The following is a 21,306-nucleotide window of genomic DNA, read 5'->3' as shown; positions in this document are numbered from 1 at the left end:
CACAAGCTTGACGCTTTCTTCCAAATTTGGGAGAACCCTGGGCTCTCTTAAAATTTTGGCGCCGGTGAGCGGAGTCCCCTTTCCCATTGATTTCCCTGCGGTGGGCTTCAAGAAAATGGACACTGAAGGTGGAGCATCCGCAGACTGAGTTCTCAGGAGACGTCTTTTGAGATCTCAATCTGCGCATGCACCGCCTCCAGCGGCCATTTTCTTGAAGCCCATCACAGGGAAATCAATGGGAAAGGGGACTCCGCTCTCTAGCGCCGACATCTTAAGACAGCCCAGGGCCCACAGCATCATCCCATTCCTGCCGCCGGCTTCCTGAAGCAGTGACCGTGCCTTCTGTGACCCCGTTCCACCACCGCCACCCCACCGGTAAGCTACCATTAAAATGGACTATAAGACGCACCACCATTTTATTTAAAAAAAAAAATTTCCCTATTCCCCACCCCAAAATTTGAGGTGCGTCTTATGGTCCAGTGTATTTTATATTCCACAAAATATGGTATATATATACTGTATATATATATAATATAATAGAGTTACAGACTGTGATCAGACTTTGATCGGAGACAAGTCCGATATTGATCCCAGTGTCGGATCAAAATCGGCAATGCAAGTCTATGGATCTGAGAAAAAATTGGACCACACTTGGATGACTTCTGAGTGAGGTCTGATTTTTACAGACTGACAGAATGGAGAAGGTGGAGAACCTTTTTATTCCCTCTCCACATCTGAGAAAAACTAATGCCACTCTGATCAAACTCTGATCAGAGTCTGATCAGAGTCTGTAACTCTATTATGCCAATTGCTTCAATTCTGCTCATGATATCTGGTTCCAGTTCTGGTCCTCCTGCTGCCATCAAGCTACTGCGTTCTCAGTTGTTTCTGCTCGGCCATCCTGCTGCGCCACCGTCATCTGTCCGTGCTTCATTACAGCTGCTCATCTGAACTAGATGAGACATAACACCTATCATTACAAAAAAGAGGATTAAATGATAGGTCCTATTTAAGGAATCATCCTGATACACAAGAGAGAACTTGTCACTCACAGATGTTTGCTGAGATTTTTTAGGGGTAAATGGCGCAGGTCTAAACTTCACCACAAACACCCCACAGCTACATAATGTGTGAATGGGGCCTTAGTGTTAAAGAGGTTGTCCACTACTATATAAAATGCCCCCAATGTATTTAACCCTGTAATAGTACGCACCAGGCTGTTACCCCTGTTCAGCGCGTGCTCCGACGCTGAGCCCACACTGAACCGGGCAGATGTCAGCTGATTATTACAGCTGACATGTGCCCGCAACAGCCACGCGGGTGGAATCATGATCCACCCGCAGCTGTTAACATGTTAAATGCCGCTGTCAATCTCTGACAGCGGAATCTAACAGCGCCGCGCCGGAAGCGCGTCACTTACCCTGCCCATTGGTGACCCCTTCACGTGATCACGGGTCACCGATGGGTGGTCATGACAACCCTGGGTTTGCAGCAGACCCCAGTGGTTGTCATGTACTGATCGCTATGAGCGCCACCTAGTGGTCGGCGCTCATAGCACAGGACCATTTCTGCTACACAGAGGTGATATGCTCATCACCTCTGTGTAGCAGAGACGATCAGACAAGTGCTGCTTCTAGTCTCCTATGGAGACTATAGAAGCAAGCAAAAAGTGTAAAAAAATGTTTTTCAAAATATAAAAAAAATATAAAAGTTTAAATCACCCCCCTTTTGCCCCATTCAAAATAAAATAATTAAAAAAAAACCACATACACATATTTGGTATCGCCGCGTTCAGAATCACCTGATCTATCAATAGAAAAAAAGAATTAATCCGATTGGTAAACGGCGTAACGAGAAAAAAATTCTAAACGCCAGAATTAGGTTTTTTGGTCGCCGCAACATTGCAATAAAATGCAATAACGGGCGATCAAAACATCGGATCTACACCAAAATGGTATGAATGAAAACTTCAGCTTGGCACGTAATAAATAAGCTCTCTCCCGGCCCCAGATCCCGAAAAATGGAGACGCTACGGGTCTTGGAAAATGGCACCATTTTTTTTTTTTTAGCAAACTTTGGATTTTATTTTCACCACTTAAGTAAAAAAGAACCTATACATGTTTGGTGTCTATGAACTCATGATGACCTGGAGAATAAGAATGGCAGGTCAGTTTTAGCATTCAGTGAACGTGGTAAAAAAACTTAAAAAAAAACATCTGTGGTATTGCACTTTTTTTTTGCAATTTCACCGCACTTGGAATTTTTTCCCGTACACGATATGGTAAAACCAGTAATGTCGTTCAAAAGTACAACTCGTCCTGCAAAAAAATAAGCCCTCACACGGCCATATTGACCAAAGAATAAAAACGCTATGGCTCTGGGAACAAGGGGAGCAAAAAACGAAAATGCAAAAACGGAAAATCCCAGGGTCCTTAAGGTGTTAAACTGTGGAGAGAAGTGTTTTTGTGAACACCGTGCTTGTTCTTTATTGCCTGTGAGTGGCGCTATTGCTGACCGCTCACAGGCATCACGTGACCCTGGGGCTGCAGCCGGCTCTGACATCCGCTGATGTCACATCAATTTCCGGCTGCAGCCGAGGGTCACCCAGTGACGCGGCCCCCGCTGATTGATGGGCTGTGGGTGGGGTTTACCACACGTCACAGCCCAGCATCCACCGCACGTTTTCCCAATGAAAGCAGGAGAGGGAAAGTGTGCTGTGGATGCTGAGCTGTGACGTGTGGGGTAACCCCACCCACAGCCCATCAATCAGGGGGAGAGCGTCACTGGGTCACTCCCGACTTGACGTGACATATCAGAGGAGGCTGCAGCCAGGGGTCACATGATGCCTTTGAGCGGTCAGCAATAGCGCCACTCACAGGCAATAAAGAACAAGCAAGGTATTTACAAAAACACTTCTCTCCACAGTTTAAACACATTGGAGGCATTTTATATAGTAGTGGACAACCTCTTTAAGTGAACAGCTAGCTACCTGGACACAAGATGGTTCAGAATTAGAACTTTATACTTTCTGTACCATGTGATATCTATGATATTTCCACCCGTTTATTCTAATCTGTATCACATACTGCTCTATGAACTAAAGGAAAACACAGGCCGCCATACTGCAATTCCTGATCACAATGAACCATCGGTTCCCGGTCTCCTCTGATCCAACAGGAACAAGAGAGCTGACAATGGAGAACTGGAGCAATCTGCAATTACATTTATGTTCTGAAAACGCTATATTTTTACAACATTAATGGCAAAGCTAGCCAAAAAGGGAACCAAATGGAGTTGTCTCAGCTGGCCCACCCCTTTCTATATGCTTTTATTAGAGCACAAGGGTGTTATAGAAAGCAAAACCAGCTGATTGCTGAGGGTCTTCAAGACCAGTGACAGATGATCAGTTGATCGCCAGCAAGTCCTCATTTAGGGAAAGGGCTGTCCAGATTGGTAACCCCTGTTAGGCCGGGCTCACACTGGCTTACTAAAGTATCCAATTGGGCAGATTGTCCTTGGAATCTGGTCAATAACACTTTTTTTTTAAATCATAGAATCATTAAACAATCACAGCACAGGACACATGATCCAGCGCTTTCTGCTGAGATTTTCAGGTTAATGATGCAGTTCTGAATCCCACCAATAACCCCCCCATCTATACAATGTGTGAGTGAGGTCATAAGTGAAGACTTCCCTACCTGGACTTGTTCCCATAAAGCTGTCTGGCTCTAATGAAACAAGATGGCTCAGGTGTTGCACTTTGTACATTCTATACCAATTGTGATGTCATATGATGTCTATGGTGCTTATGTGCTTTGTGATGTCACCAAAACTGCCTGTTTAACCCCTTCTCTCCCAATAACATAGTTTGATTTTGTGAACAGGTTATTTGGATGCAACTGTGAATAGAGGGGAATAGGACAGGAATAGTCAGCTCACCACGTTATTGCAACACCTTGTTTCACTTTAGTTGATCGCCCAGAGTCATCCTAGTCTGGGACATGGGAAACAAACAGAGCAATAAGAAATGGATCATCCAACAAAAATAATTGTAAAAATAGAAAAATAAGCTTTATTAATCCAAGTCAGAGTTGTTTAAAACATGTTGGACACCACCAGAAATCCAAAAAGAAGCAAACTGACGCGTTTCAGGAATAAGCCCTAATCATGGTACGTGTATAGGGTTCAAGAGGCTCCCTTATATATGTTCACACAGAGAAAAAAGGGTAGATTTGGGTAAATCAATCCAATGCACATGAAGATTAACCCTATGTTATAAGGAGCTCTGCAAACCCATAGACGACTATATTAGATGCAAACATGAATATAAAAGGATAAAAAACAAATAATGACAAACAATATACAAATACAATACAAGATGATAGCATCAGAAGAAATGAATTATATTGTAAAATGAAATCTTGTTGTGTATTTAAACCATGGGGTACTCTAGTATGTAGTTTAAATGTCCAAAAACGTTCCCAGTTAAGAATCTTCCTTTGTAAATCACCTCCCCTATGGGTCTAAACACCTTCTCTATACCTGAAATTTTTAATGAACTGAGATCTCTTTTGTGGACAGAAGAAAAAGGTTTTGAAACAGCTGAAATATTACAAGCTGCCGGATTAACAGCATCTGATAGATGTCTTCTTATTCTTTCCTTAAGGAGTCCCGTTGTACAGCCCACATACTGGACGGCACACTCCGTACACTCCACCAGGTAGATGACACCTGTTGTATTACAATTAATGACATTTTGTATATTAAATTCCTGTTTGGTAACCTTCGACTGAAATTTCATTTACTTATTGTCAGCATAAAGACAAGTTTTACAAGGATTGTGTCCACATTTGTAGAACCCTTTTAGGGAAAGCCAAGTAGATGATGTATTTTGTTGATCTGTTTGGAAATAACTCGGTGAAAGGATGTTAGCAAGTGTCGGAGTCCTTTTCGCTATATATCTGATATCCAATTTGCTAATGTAGCACCCTGAGGACTCGGCTGCTACAGGGGTATTGCACCTCGACCCAGAGGTGTGGTATTCCACTCCCGGGTAAGGATGGAGTGTGGGACTGAGCTCAGTAGGCTGCATGCACTACATACATCCCATTTCCGGGGGACAGAACTACGGTACTCCCACCAAGTATATGTGCAGGTACGACAGCGTCTGTCCCTGGCTGGAGTGGGAGGGGGGTGGAACATCCCAGTAGTGTAGGGGCAGATAGGGGGAGTACTCTGGGTAAAGCTAGGAGCTCATTGGGTGCTGGTCACCTGGGCTCACACATAGAGGGAGTATATATGGTGGGCACCATCTTAGGACAGAGAGAGCTGAGGGAGTCTTTAGGTCGAGTTCAGCCTGAGGAGGAGCAGAGCAGAGGAGCTCAGCCAGGAGGGCTGACTGGGAGCTGTGGCTCCAGTTGGGCCCAGCTCCAGAGCCAAGCCTGCAGAGGAGAGAGGAGAAAGAAAGGCCCAGAGTGGGAGACCAGAGGGAACCCTAAGAACCCAGAATCAGACCAAAAAGGGTGAAGGGTTGGCGGACACGGGTACCGGAACCCGAACTGGTGGAGGCCACTTATCCTCAGCCAGGAACCGGAGGTCGTGGTCAAGATTTGCCACGACCCTCACCAAATCCACCAGAAAGGCACACCAAGTATAGGGTCAGGGAACCCAGAGGAGGTTTGACCACCAAGAGACCCGAGGGAGCCGGCCAAAGGTGGATCCCTGGTGGGAACGGCCAGAGACAGAGAGAGAGAAGGGAGCTCAGGACCACGCTCCGGAACTGCCTGGGGGTTAGCCGAGTCCAGGACCTGGTGGACGCAGCACGGCTCGGGTGGTCACTCAAGGCCAGAGTGACTGAGAGAACACCCGTGAGTAAAAACCCTGAAACTGCATCTCCTGACTCTGACTCTTCTTACTGCACCGTCACAACCCCCATCATCTTCACCTGCTGCCCTGAGGCCATACCCCTCCCGTTGGGGGTTATAACATCATCGCTGCACCCATACCACCGGCCTCAGCGGACTGTTCTGCAGCGGCGGCTGCAAAGCCGCACTCAACGGGTGGCGTAGTCGACATCCAAGTTAACATCTTCTGCCATAGACTGCCACTTAGTTTGACTCCCTGGGCACGGACCGGATCACCGCCACGAGACTACAACCCTCAAGAGATCCGGCTCCGGGTAAGCTCCCGCATGCGCAACGCAGCGCGACACAGGCCCAGGGGCGCGTCAACTTTTGGCGTAGTCGGCAGGATAACGTGCCCGCAACCACCGGGTACTGCGTGCCTGAAGAAAAGTTCATATTTACCGTAAAAAGAAGTCTCCCGCCAATTCCGGAGGGTCCCCACCATCGGACGTCGTTCGGAGTCGTTTCCCGCCGGTTGCCCGCCATCTGCAGTCTTTTCCCGCCATCCACAGAGTTTCCCGCCATTTGGGAAGATTTCCCGCCCTGGCAGAGCGGACGCCATTATGGGCGTGCCAGAGGGTGGCAAGAGGCCACCTCCCATCGTGGGCCAGGACCAAGAATGGCGCCAAAAACGAAGACCGCCCCCACCAGCAGAGACTGCAATGATTGAGATGTCCATCAGCGTGGGGGGTCTGCCCCTGGAACTGACAATCACCAAGTTGCCCCAGGACCGCCCTCAATGGGGGCGGATACAGAACAAAACAGAGAAGATGGGTGCAGCCTGGAGGAGTCTGGAGAAGCCGTACCCGGAGATGGAGGGAGAGTCAGGCAGCACCGACCCTGTGGTCAGGAGCCTGTTGCAAGCTACCACTCCACAAGACCTGGTGAAGATCCTGGCACAGCTCCCCCGAGACCGGGAGCGTGCACAGACCGCGCTGGAGGGCCTCGCACGGAGGATGGCCCAGGTGCAGCGAGAAACGCTGACGGAGTGGAGCAGGGAGATGGCCCAGCAGGCTGGAACCCGCCAGCGAAGCACACCACCCGCAACGAGGAGCACGCCTGCCCCTGAAGAGGATGCAGAAGGGACGGAGGCCGGAGACGACGCCACAGAGGGAGCTGAAGAGACGGAGGCAAGTAAAGGGGACGTCACTACCCCAAGCCCAGCCACCCTAAGCCTACCCCCGCTCCCCGTCGCAGAGCCCGAAATCCCACCGATCGTGCCCGTTGCCGCACCACTACCGCTCCAGACTAGGCCTCAAGCAGGAGCCGCGGCCACGCCTCTTGTGACGTCACGCGCCTCAACCCTGAGCGCGGCCAAGCAGGAGACGCCACCGGCCTGGTCGCAGGGCCAAGTACCCCCGGGCGCCGCAGTACCAACAGCGCCCTCTACCGAGCCACCGGCCTGGTCGCAAAGTCAAGTACACCCGGGCGCCGCCGTCTTCACGGTGCCCTTCACCTTCAGGGTGCCCCAGGCCTGGTCGCAAGGCCTGGTGAACCCGGGCGCCGCTACCACCACCGCGCCCTCAACCTCCACAGTGCCGCACCTGGGTGAAGACTTGTTAACCCAGCATATTTGCCCGGATGGGCAGCCCTTTGAGTGGTCACCGGAGTACTACCATCCCCGACTCCGGAAAGAAAGACCCCTGGATGAGCCCCTGATCCCGGCTCCGGCGCCCGCCAAGATCACCCCACTCTCGCTGGAGGAAGCGCAGTTTGCGTGGGACCCCACTGGAGGAGACCTCATCGGGTTCACTCAAGCGAGCAGAGTGCTGCCGGCAGCAATTAGAGGTTTTCGACCGGGAACAACGAGAGAGGCGGGTCCGCGAGGAGCGGCTGCAAGTGAGGAGTGCAGAACAGAAGAGCCGGACCCGACGGAACCCCCGTGCAGCCCACGGTCCCCGTGCCACCGGGACTGTAATTAAATTCCAACTGCAGCACGGTTGGGGCTTCATCCGGGATCACCGCACCCCTGGCGACGTCTTCGTGACACGCAGGGATGTCGAGTCCCACCTGCCGGAGGGACACAGAGGTCGTGACCTATACCTGGGTGATGAGGTCACCTTTACCCGGCACCAATGTGCCAAAGGACCCTATGCCCTTCATGTACACCGGTTGACGGAGGAAGAGCTGAGGTGTCAGGAGGAGCAAGAGGACCCGGACGGTTCTGAAGAATACAGGGAGGAAGCATCAGGAGGACGCCGTTATTAGAGTACGGTAAAAAAGAACTGTACATAGTTATCCGTAAGGGTATAAGAACTGCTGCTAATTTAAATATGTTCCCCGTTGGGACAAGTGTGAACTTAAACCCGTGAGTCCCCTATCCCTTAACAGGCTGAGGACTGTGAACAGCCATTCCTTTTCCCCACTGGCCTAGGACTGAGAACGGCCACCTCCCCTTGTATATAGTTGCGCTTTCTAAGGCGCCCCCTACTGGTTTTATAGGAAACTGTTGTTCTTGAACTGACTGTTGCACTTCTACCTGGTCACAAGCGCACAGTGACCAGTAACTCAAAGAACATTATTATGAAAGAGTTTTATATGAAAGAAAAAGTTTATCTTGTTTAAATCTGATAATGTTTAATGTTTGATATGTTCTTGTATGTTTTGAAAAAAAAATAGTATGTTTTTGGATATTTTATTCTTTTACAGCCCGAGGACGTGCTGTGATTTACCATGGGGGAATGTAGCACCCTGAGGACTCGGCTGCTACAGGGGTATTGCACCTCGACCCAGAGGTGTGGTATTCCACTCCCGGGTAAGGATGGAGTGTGGGACTGAGCTCAGTAGGCTGCATGCACTACATACATCCCATTTCCGGGGGACAGAACTACGGTACTCCCACCAAGTATATGTGCAGGTACGACAGCGTCTGTCCCTGGCTGGAGTGGGAGGGGGGTGGAACATCCCAGTAGTGTAGGGGCAGATAGGGGGAGTACTCTGGGTAAAGCTAGGAGCTCATTGGGTGCTGGTCACCTGGGCTCACACATAGAGGGAGTATATATGGTGGGTACCATCTTAAGACAGAGAGAGCTGAGGGAGTCTTTAGGTCGAGTTCAGCCTGAGGAGGAGCAGAGCAGAGGAGCTCAGCCAGGAGGGCTGACTGGGAGCTGTGGCTCCAGTTGGGCCCAGCTCCAGAGCCAAGCCTGCAGAGGAGAGAGGAGAAAGAAAGGCCCAGAGTGGGAGACCAGAGGGAACCCTAAGAACCCAGAATCAGACCAAAAAGGGTGAAGGGTTGGCGGATACGGGTACCGGAACCCGAACTGGTGGAGGCCACTTATCCTCAGCCAGGAACCGGAGGTCGTGGTCAAGATTTGCCACGACCCTCACCAAATCCACCAGAAAGGCACACCAAGTATAGGGTCAGGGAACCCAGAGGAGGTTTGACCACCAAGAGACCCGAGGGAGCCGGCCAAAGGTGGATCCCTGGTGGGAACGGCCAGAGACAGAGAGAGAGAAGGGAGCTCAGGACCTCGCTCCGGAACTGCCTGGGGGTTAGCCGAGTCCAGGACCTGGTGGACGCAGCACGGCTCGGGTGGTCACTCAAGGCCAGAGTGACTGAGAGAACACCCGTGAGTAAAAACCCTGAAACTGCATCTCCTGACTCTGACTCTTCTTACTGCACCGTCACAACCCCCATCATCTTCACCTGCTGCCCTGAGGCCATACCCCTCCCGTTGGGGGTTATAACATCATCGCTGCACCCATACCACCGGCCTCAGCGGACTGTTCTGCAGCGGCGGCTGCAAAGCCGCACTCAACGGGTGGTGTAGTCGACATCCAAGTTAACATCTTCTGCCATAGACTGCCACTTAGTTTGACTCCCTGGGCACGGACCGGATCACCGCCACGAGACTACAACCCTCAAGAGATCCGGCTCCGGGTAAGCTCCCGCATGCGCAACGCAGCGCGACACAGGCCCAGGGGCGCGTCACTGTCATCGTTCAGGATGGGTAAGTATTTCCTAATTATATTCATGATGTCAGAAAACTGTGGGCTATATTGTGTAGTAAAAGAAATAGTACTGTTATTTTGGACTATTTTCTTACGTTCTTGTAAAAGATCTTTCCTGTCCATTTTGCCCACACTATTCACTGCTCTGATTACATTGCGGTCTGTGTAACCCCTATTCCTCAATCTTTTAACAACTTTATCTGATTCTCTAACAAAATGTTCATTTGCTGAACAGTTCCTTTTAGTTCTGATAAGTTCTCCAACAGGGATTTTCTTAATTACATGGGGAGGGTGACATGAGCTAACTTCTAAAATTACTATCTGAGGGTTTTCTATACGGATAAATGTCAATTCTCTGAGTGTGAACGTTACCTGATAAGGTAATATCTAAATAATGAATATCAGTTAAAGACAATGTATATGTAAAAGACAGATTGAATTCATTATTACTTATGAACGAAACAAATTCCTTTGCCTCTCCAATAGAACCTTTCCAAATGACGATCAAATCATCTACATAGCGGCCGTAAAATCCAATCAGATGACCATATGTATTGACATTAGAAAAATGCACTCCTCTTCCCAAAGAAGGGGAAATGTGCCCCCAATACTAACTCCCCTTGTTTGAAGAAAAAAATCTACTATTAAAGGAGAAATAATTATGGGAGAGTAAAAGAGATACTGACATCAATATAAACTCCTGAATTTCATTCTGATATGTGCTATATTTGTTAAGAAAAAATCTCAAACTGGAAATAGCTGTGTTCTGGGGGATAGACGGATACAAATGAACCACATCACAACTAAGCTATTAGGAATCAGAATGCCAGGGGAATTTATATAGAGAAGTAATGAGCATTTTTGTGTCTCTAATAAAACCTGGTATAGTTTTAACAAGTGGTTGGAGATAGAAATCCACCCATTCCCCTAATCTTTCTCCTAAACTCCCAATACCCGCAATGATTGGTCTAAACGGGGGAGGAAAAATCAATTTGTGGATTTTGGGCAGAGCATGATAAATAGGCACTACAGGGTAATTATTAAATAGATGTTCAATGTGTCAATAGCTCCCATAGAGACACTTTCCATTAATATTTTGGATAATTCTCACTGTTGGGTCAGTATGTAGGTAGGCATAAGAATTTTCATACTTTAGAATTGACATATTTTCTCACTAATACAACGAAGCATTAAGGATAACTATCACCCCCTCCTTATCTGCAGGTCTGATCAAGAGATCGTCAGGTTTATTCAGTTCCATTAATGCTATTCTCTCTGATGACGTAAGATTATCATTCAAAATGTGACTATTTTGATCCAACAGAAGAGGGTCCTTTTCAATAAGTTCCTGAAATTGATACAAAGTACAAGGTCTTGATTGGATCGGGTAAAAATAAGCATTGGAGTCTCCTGAGGAGTCTCCAAAAAGTGCCCAAACCTATAAGGGTATGTGCACACGATCAGTAAGCTCTGTAGATTGGATGTAGCGCACTTGCCCTGCGTGCAAACTGCAGCGTTCTACATTACAAGCAAAGTGGATGGGATTTCAAGAAATCTCATGCCCACTATGCATCCCCGTGCACCTGCGGATCACCTGCGGACACGGACATGCAGCGCATCTTTCCAGACCACAGCATGTCAATTTCTCTTGTGGAGTCGCTAGTCTCAGCAACAGAAATGAGATCAGTGCAATGTATTGATTGCGGTGAATCCGCATGGTTCAATGAACACATGTGGATTCACCTGCGTGCAGCGCTTTTGACATCGCCAGATCACCAGACCTTCTGTAGCCAAAAAAAGCAAAGACTGAAATCAGAAGCTCTTTCTTAGGCCGGGGTCTACGAGCGTAGATTATCTCATGCGAGAGAATCGGGCCGATAATGTAAATGACACTCGGATCAAACTGTGATCAGAGTTTTATCAGAGAGTCGGCTTATCAGATCATCTCGCTTGAGAGAATCGCAGGACAGGTGAGGAGAAGACGGAGAACAAAATTTCTTCTCCATTGTCTGAGTCCGCGGAAATCTGAGTGCAATCCAATTTGCTCAGCCACTCGCAGCAGGCAACACTAATCAGCACTGCCCCATAGTATAACATTGGTCTGAGTGCTCTCTGACAAAACATTGAAGAGTACTTGTCTGATGTATACACTGGTGTGAACGAGCCCTTATCTGACCTCTTCTACGATAATTCCAACCTTTAAAACAAGGAGACCTACTTACACTCACCTAAACAGTGGTGGGGTAAGTGTCCCGTGTATGAGACTTGTCAGTGTGAAACAATGAGCAGATATTCCACAGTTTACAAGAAATTCCGATATGCGACTGCCTATGATTTATTCATTACTGCCCAGATCATAAATCCTGCCCCTCTGTTTAGAAGGACAAAGCATCTGTCCCCTGCGGAAGCTTCCAATCCACTATCATGTGGGATTGTTGGTTTGTGCATTCACAGCTTTGTCCTATAGAAGGGGATGAGAACTCCGCAGCGTTATCGCCTTCAGTTTCTACATACAGCGGAGGGGAGCGCTTCTTCTAATACGACTTTAGCAGCAGGATTCTATAGTGTAGCAGCATCAGCTCATGGAATGACTTTTTTTGTTGTCCTGACCAGACACAACTGGTATACAGTGCAGAATTGCCTTGCGAGGGCTGGAGCGTACATAGAAATCATGGGGCCCCATAGCAGGAGTTCTAATTGCCCCCCACCCCACCACAACCCTTCCTCCCCAAAAAGAAAAAAAAATATTTGTAGGGGTCACAGAAGAGCAAATCTCACAACTTTCCAGCCTTTACATTGTAATTTTCTTATGCTGTAGTCCTAGATTCCTCTTTCATTGCCCCCATAAAGTATGATGCCAACAAAAGTGCCCCCCCAAACACTGTATGATACTCCCATGGTGCATTCCTCCACATGCACAGTATAATGACCCTACTGTACCCCACCTCAACTCCCAGGGCAAAGTATGCTGACCCCAACACAGTATGATCCTCTAACTGTGACCCCCACACAGCCCTTCATGCAGTATAATGGGCGCTTACATACAGTATAATGAGCCCACACTGTATAATGGTCTACACTAGCCCTCCAAACAGTATGATGGCTCCCACACAGCCCTCCACACAGTATGATGGACCCCACACAAACCTTCACACTGTATAATAGCTTGTGACGCGCCCCCTGGGCCGTGGGGTACTTGGTGCCGGGCCAGTCGTTGCTAGGGGAGATGTCACAGTGGCGGTGACCCGGTCCATGACCTAGGGCGGTCAATCAAAAGGGGAATATTATTTACAGGGGATTTATAGTTCTTGTATAGAGTTCGTGACGCCACCTGTGGTATGCGGCTAAAGGGAGTCGCCGCCGAGGAGCAGGTCCTCTGGAGCTGGTGTGAATGCAGCAGAGTTGGTTTAGCTCTCCACAGGTAGAGCTTAGCCCCAGGGCAGTGTAGATGTTGCTGTTATGGTGTAGTGCAGAGGATGGCGCAGATAACGATCACAGAGACAGTAAGGTGCAGTCCTCAGGGTTTACTCACGGTTTCTTAGACTTCCAGTTACCAGTACTAGAGTAACTTCCCATGACGTCCTGTGCTTACTCAGGGAGGGGTTCAGCAAACTCCCAGGTCTCTCCGGAGTACGTAACGGGACCCCCTTCTGTGTATTCCCTCTGGTCGTCTCCCTGCACCTCACACCTAGTGTCCCAATCCAGTGACCGCGGACCTTGCCGGGTGATGTCTGCTCTGTCCCCTGGGTCCTCTATGGCCACCTTCTTGGTAAAACAGATGTGGCTTGTGGCTGCAGTACCTGAAATACCTAGTTGAGGCTTAAAGAACTCTGCTAGTTTAGGGACCGGTCCCCTCTGTGCGACCTGACCCCTCCACCTCCTGGTAGATTCGGGCGTACAGGTGGCCTCCAGCACTACCCGTACCCCTGGGGTCCCTTCCACTTTCCTGGAGCCTTTCCTGCTCCTCTCTCTCACTCTCCAGTCTTGGGCCTCTCTGGCTAGGCCTTCCTCCTGAGCAGAGCTCCTACAGAGCTCCTGCTCCCTCTACTTCTCCTCTCAGACTGATCTTCCTCTGACTGACTCTAGAATGTTTCACCCTCTCTTTTATATCACTTCCTAACAAGTGCTCCCCTGATTTACTTCCTCCACCCACACCCACTACATGGTTCCCCCTACTTTGGTTCCCCCCACTCCAGCCAGGAACAGGGCTCAGCAGGGAAGCGACGCATCTTGCCCCTCCTGCTGGTCTGGAGTAGTGTAGTGTTGGATGCAGGTGTTAGGGTCTCGGGCAGCACTCCTTCCTTACCTGAGAGTGAGATACCACACCTCTGGGTGAGATGCAGTACCTTTGAGGCGACTGAACCCGCAGGGGCGCCACACTTGCATACAGTATAATGGCCCCCCACATAGCCCTCAAAATATTATAATGGCTCCACATAGCCTTCCATATAGTATAATTCGCTCCCCATGGTCCTCCGTATAGCATAATGCACTCCCCATGGTCCTCCACAGGGTATATTGCACACCCCCACAGGGTAAAATGCACACCCGAACATGGAATAATGCACACCCCCACAGGGTATAATGCTGTCCCCCACAGGGTATAATGCACACCCCCACAGGGTATAATGCAGTCCCCACAGGGTATAATTCACACCCCCATAGGGTATAATGCACATCCCTGCAGGGTATAATGCACACCATCATAGAGTAAAATGCAGCCCCCACAGGGTAAAATGCAGCCCACAATATAGTATAATGCACGCAGAGTCCTCCAGTATTATGGGCGCCATGTACTCACTGATTTTAAAATAAATACTGTACATACAAACTCACCTCTCCTCCACGGTCCCTCACTGTGTCACTCTCTGCAGGGATTCTCATCAGCTCCACTGTCTCACACAGTGGGGCATGATGAAGTGACGTCATCGCAACGCTGTGTCAGACAGAGAGGGGGAATGATGGGAGGGGAGTAAGGCAGTATCACATAACACTCCCTCCTCCATCATCGCTTTCAACTGTATCGGCATCTGCAGGGCGGGGGTAGTGCTGGCTGGTCAGAGGGCCCGGTGTGGGGAGGGCCCAGTGCAGGCTCTGACACCGGGCTCACGGGCCCCATAGCAGTCCCGTGGCCTTCCACCAATGGCTTTACACCACTGGCTGGAGGGAACCCTGTGCTGAACTGCTATCCCTGCATGCAATGAGGCTGCACTAACTGTATAAATCTACATGCTGACAGCGCCACCTAGTGTTAGCTGCACATAGGAGAAAATTATCACAGTGGATGCTGCTCCATCCATGTATTTGTAAGGGTGTGACAGAAGACGTCATATGTCTCTCCCCCTAAAGACAACGTCTGCAAGGAGTATATTTAAATATGTATTGTTATTAATATATAGTGTTGTAAGGTACTGATGCTGCTGTGTAAATACTGTAAAGCTAATGCCTATTGTGAGTAACATGCACTCAGGTATAAGGAAAGTATAGCATATATTTTAGAGTTTTTCTAAATGTTTTTCATATGTTTTTTGGATCTTATTTGGTGACCTGCTACTACAGTTTTTAATGTGATCAATAAATTTCACTTTTTATATTTTTGGCTACCGCTGGAGGATTTTCTTGTTTTTCTGCTATTTGTCTCCCCGTCCGAGACTGGGACGTCTCCATGTGTTGCCTAACAGATGAAGACTGCTAATCAATGATAGGTGAGCTGACTATACCTTTACCCCATATTCCCCTCTGTTTTTGTATAGTTTAAAGTTTAGGACATAGAGCAGATTAGACAGTGATAGGCATTGTAAGTGTAATATGCTTAGTGCATTCTGTTAGGAGATAGCGTAGAAGGTAATGACTGTAGTTAAGTAGGTGAAAGTTTATGTCTGCCTAGCAAAAGACTACTGGGGCAGACAGAGTAAAGAGACAGTTAATGATTGGTCCCGCCAAAGTGGGAGAGGTTAGGGCCAGTAAAAGGCAACCACTTCCTGGTTTAGTCAGTGAAGAAGTTCGCTGGGGACCGATGCTAGGGCGAGTTCAAGGTGCAGTGGGCTGCTAGCAGAATCAAGGACAAGTTGTGCTGGGCGGTATGAGGCCTTACCAAACTCCCTGCGGATATTCCTGCAATGTCTGGAGCTCAAGGCTCGAGTCGGTGGCTATGGAGAACACCGACACCCCTTCCATACAGAGGAAGTTGGACGTAGAACTGCATGAGGGAAATGTTATGGATCTCGGCAATACTGCGGGGCCAGACGGAAACACTCTGGGGCTGACAGGAACTGTTACAGCAGGGATAGTTCAGGTGGAAAGTAAAGTAAAGCGGGAAATGTACTGTTACTGAAACTAGAAACGGAGGGTGCAGTGCCTGATACTGCGTGATACAATCTGATGTACTGCAACAGTCAAGTAAACTGTTAAATGTTGAAATGAACCAGGTGTCCCCTGAGACGTGTGCAGCTGTTCCTGAATATACAGAGCTGAAGATAGCTAAGGCCTACGCCGCCAAGTGAGTGTAATGTACCCTTCACAAGATGGCACACTGGGACTGGGACAGCCTTTGAGGAGCGGGGGCACCACACTGACTCGCTAGAGTGAAAAAGCTCCGCTGTCAGGCAGGGTATTTTTTTCTCCCATTAGGGCTCTTCAGGGTAAGCCTGACTGATAAAATATACCCTACCCTGTCATCCCTCCTCCATATCTTTCTATATATGGGGATAATCATCCCTTTTAGACTATTTAGGATACTTTTAAATATATTTATTAAAAGTTACATTTTATAGGGTGTATATTATTTTCTTGGTCTTTATACTAATTGTTATACCCATCTTTTCCATTTTTTTGGCCTATGGCCTGTTTTGTTTTTTCTCTATCCTTATAATTAACCATAATTTTTAGATGGCTGACTCTCAATACCCATGATGTTCAGTGGGTGATGAGGCCACGGCCTCCAACCACCAATGTCCCCTTCATTTGTAACACTGCATTAATAGCACAGTGCCATCCCTTTAGTAGTGGCTGTATTTGGTACTGCACCTCTTTACCATTTATTTGAATGTGCTGAAACAATAATACCAGGCACAGCTAATACTAAAAGTACTGTGTTGTGATTGGTCAATCATGAGGAGGTGCGACACTCTTACAAGTATGAAGCAGCGTAAATGAAGTGACCCCTTTATACAGCCGATCGCTGAAGGCGCTAAGAGTCAAACCCTCAGCAATGTTACATTGATGTCCTACCCAATGACAGGCTATCAGCTTTAAATAGCTGGAAAACACCGTTTGGTACAGAAGATCTACAGCGTTTCCACATTAATATCTGCATGTGTTCTATGTGGATTCTGTTGCATCATAGGGGTAAATTCATACATTGCATATTTTGTTGCAGAAAGTTTTTCCTCTGTCTTATTCATCTATAAGGCCATGTTCACACATTCAGTATTTGGTCAGTATTTTACATCAGTATTTGGAAGCCAAAACCAGGAGTGGAACAATCAGAGGAAAAGTATACTAGAAACACGTCACCACTTCTGCATTTATCACCCACTCCTGGTTTTGGCTTACAAATACTGATGTAAAATACTGAACATGTGCACATAGCCTAACATCTAGTGATGAGCAAGCATGTTTGCTACTGCTTGGTGCTCGCCCGAGCATCTCACTGCTCCACATGCTCAGCGCTCGCCAAGTATTTCCGGGGTTGCTCAGCGGGAGCTCGGATTCCCTCCCTGCATGTTTGTCGCTCCTTAGAGAGCCAATGAACATGCCACACACTGTAATGCCTCAGCCATGTTGGGTCTTGCATTACAGTGATTGGCAGGCTGCACAGCGTCATCAGGTCTATATGAGACCTAGCGCCGCCATGCTCGTTCCAGTCACTCCGGAATCAGACAGTGTAGGGAGAGCTGCTGCTGAGATAGGGAGAGATTAGCTTTTTTCTAGTTAGTGTAGGTGTACCAGGCTATATTAGAGACACATATCCATCTCAACTAACAGTCCTTCTGAGGACTAATCCAGCTGCACAGATATCAGTGCTAGACAGGCAGGTAGGGTATATAGCAGACTGCAGTGCACATAGCAAGAGGGTCCATTCCAGTTCTGTCTGCTGGTGCTTTTACAGATATTTCTATAAATAGCCTCATGTATAAGGGGCCAGGAATAATTATTTTTTTATCTTAATCCTGATTATGTGCTTAAAAAGCAATCCAGAGAACACCGTTTTTCTGCGCCATTTGCTTGTTGGCACTGCAGAATACAGCCAGGTCCTTTCCATATTACAGTGCTAAAAATGCAGCTATTTAAAACTATGGTTTGTCCGTCACACGGATCACATATAATTGCGCTGAAAATATTGCCATTTCTGGCCTCCATTGAAATTTTGTTGCAGTGTGTCAGCGAACTTATTGACACGAGGTCAGCACTGATAAAAATAGTTACCTACAGTCCAGCTATTTAAAACTGTGGTTTGTCCGTCACACGGATCACATATAAGTTCGCTCCAAAATCATCCATTTGTAGTGAGCGTGGAAGATATTGTCCTCCATTTAAAATGGGCAAGGTATGTTGCAAGGGACTGGGAACTGCATGTGATGGTGATGGTGATGGTGCATGCAGAGGCTGAGGCCGTGGGCTAGCTAAAATTGTGCCACAACAAACACCCACATCTTCTCGCTCGACCTTCCTGTCCCAATTAATAGGGGACTGCAGAACACCACTATTGAACACAGAGCAGTGTGAAAAGGTTATTGGTTGGATAGCAGATAATGCTTCCAGTCACTTAGCCACCACCACCCTGTCTTCCACACGGTCAAGTCTCAGTAGCCGTGAGTCTGGACTGCATATTCCTCACCCTGATCCTCCTTCCTTCCACCATGCCGAGTGCCCGGAGACAACTGATCCCACACTTGGACACTCCGAAGAGCTGTTCACTTTTCCATTTATAGATTCGGGCCTCTCGCCTGGTCCACTTGAAGCGGGGCAAGAGGAGATCGCATGTAGCGATGCCAAAATATTTGAGCAGTCACGGTCATACGAAGGCGACGGTGGGAAAGTGTCACAAGAGGTGGACGATGATGAGACACAATTGCCAGAAAGTCAGGAGGAGGACCAGGGTGCGGAAGTGGAAGACGAGGTGGTGGATGATATAGTAACTGACCCAACCTGGCAGGAGGACATGCAGGGTGAGGACAGCAGCACACAGGGGGAGGGAGGTAGAGAACCCCAACAGGCAGGAAGAAGCAGTGTGGTGGCCGCAGACAGAAGGCGGGCAACTGTTCCCCGTAACACCAACACGACGGAAGTTGCCAGTACAACTGTTAGGTCTTCCCGAGTCTGGTTGTTTTTTAAAGACTCTGCCGATAACCCCAAAAAGGCGATTTGCACCACCTGCCAGGCCAGCATCAGTAGGAGTAGCAAAACTACCGGCTTGACCACCACCAGCATGATCAGGCACATGGCAGCAAAGCATCCGACTTTCTGGACCAAACCCCAGGGTCCAGGAACAGTATCTGCGGGTGACACCACTGCTTCTTGCGCTGTTGTGGATGCAAGCCAATCCCCTGTCCATAGTGCATGCGAAGATGCCTCCTGCCCTGCACCTGTCTTTGCACAATCTCAACTAGCACCATCATCAAGCACGTCCTTGTCCCAGCACAGTGTTCAGTTGTCTACACCCCGGTCCTTGGAATGCAAGCGCAAATACGCAGCCAAGGCCCCACAGGTGACACTACTAAATTCCCACATTTCGCGACTGCTTGCGCTCGAAATGTTGCCTTTTAGGCTCATTGAGACGGAAGCTTTCCGCAACCTGATGGCAATGGCCGTCCTTCGGTATTCAGTAGCCAGCCGCCACTATTTCTTCCGGTGTGCCGTCCCAGCATTAGCCGTGCCCTCAACAATGCAGTTACAGGGAAAGTCCACCTAACCACGGACACGTGGACAAGTGCTTGTGGGCAGGGACGGTACATCTTGCTGATGGCACACTGGGTTAACATAGTGGAAGCCGGGACCCAGTCGGACCTTGGGACGAAACACATCCTCCCGACGCCGAGGATTGCGGGCCCTAGGTCAATCAGGGTTGCCCCCACAGTCTACAGCTCCTGCACCTCATCCTCCTCAGCCTCCATCTCCGAAATGACCACATCAGTCACAAGCTGGAAGCACTGCCTCAGCCAAGAGGCAACAGGCTTTGCTGAAGCTAATATGCTTAGGTGACAAACCGCACAATGCTGAAGAGTTGTGGACAGCTCTGAAAGAGCAGGCAGATCTGTGGGTGACACCGCTGAGCCTACAGCTAGGCATGGTCGTGTGTGACAATGGCCGGAACCTGGTGGCGGCTCTGAGGCGAGATGAGCTCACACATGTACCATGCCTGGCCCATGTGAACCTCATGGTTCAGCGGTTTCTCAAAAGCTAACCGGAGCAGCCAGATCTGCTTGTCAAAGAATGTCACCTGTGTGCCCATTTTAGAAAGTGAGCTACATCTTCCGCCGCCCTTGCCGTGCTTCAGCAGCGTTTACAGCTTCTGGCTCACCGACTGGTGTGTGATGTCCCCACGCGTTGGAACTCTATACTGCAGATGTTGGGAAGGATTTGTGAGCAGAAGAGGGCAGTTGTTGACTACCAGCATCAACAAGGCCGTCGGTATTTAGTTCAGACTCCACACATGAGACCTCAGGAGTGGACATGGATGTCAGACATCTGTACCATCCTCCAAAACTTTGAGGACTCCACCAAGATGGTGAGCGGCGATGACACCATAATTAGCGCCACCATCCCGCTTCTCTGTCTTCTGAAACGCTCTCTGCTCACAATCAAAGAGGATACATTGCAGGCGGAGCACGATGAGATGGAGCAAGGAACCATACAGGGTGATTACACACAGCCCAGCCTCATCTCATCCCAACGTGGATTGGGTGACAATGAGGAAGAGGAGGAGGAGGAAGAACAGGAGCTAGTTTCATGCGCTATAGACGGTACTACCTACACAACTGTCATACTGTCTGTTCAGCGTGGATGGCCTGAGGACAGAGAGGAGGAGAGCATGGGCAGTCATCCTCTTGGTGAGGACACGGAAGTCTTGCCTGTTAGCAGTCTGACACGTATGGCTGAGTTTATGTTACGCTGCCTTTCCCGTGACCCTCGCGTTCTCAAAATTTTGGGTGACAGTCATTACTGGTTGGTGACACTTCTAGACCCACGCTACAAGGAGAACTTTATATCTCTTATTCCTGAGGCAGACAGGTCTGAGGGAGTACCTTGCCGACCGTACCAACGTCCTCCGTGATTCCTCTTTTTAGTGCCGCTGGTGGAATTATAACTGATAAGCGCATCCGCCTGTCAACTGAAAATGCTGACATGCTGACAGGCTGACTCTTATAAAAATGAACAATGGCTGGATTGGGCCGGTCTTCTCAACACCACCGAATGACAGCAGCATAACATAAACTCAAATCCAGTGTCT

This window comes from Phyllobates terribilis, unplaced genomic scaffold (assembly GCF_046119375.1).
Source record: "Phyllobates terribilis strain yellow unplaced genomic scaffold, ASM4611937v1 Scaffold_12__6_contigs__length_324123572, whole genome shotgun sequence".
In the NCBI taxonomy this organism is placed as follows: domain Eukaryota; kingdom Metazoa; phylum Chordata; class Amphibia; order Anura; family Dendrobatidae; genus Phyllobates; species Phyllobates terribilis.
Note: the sequence above shows the minus strand (reverse complement) of the source record.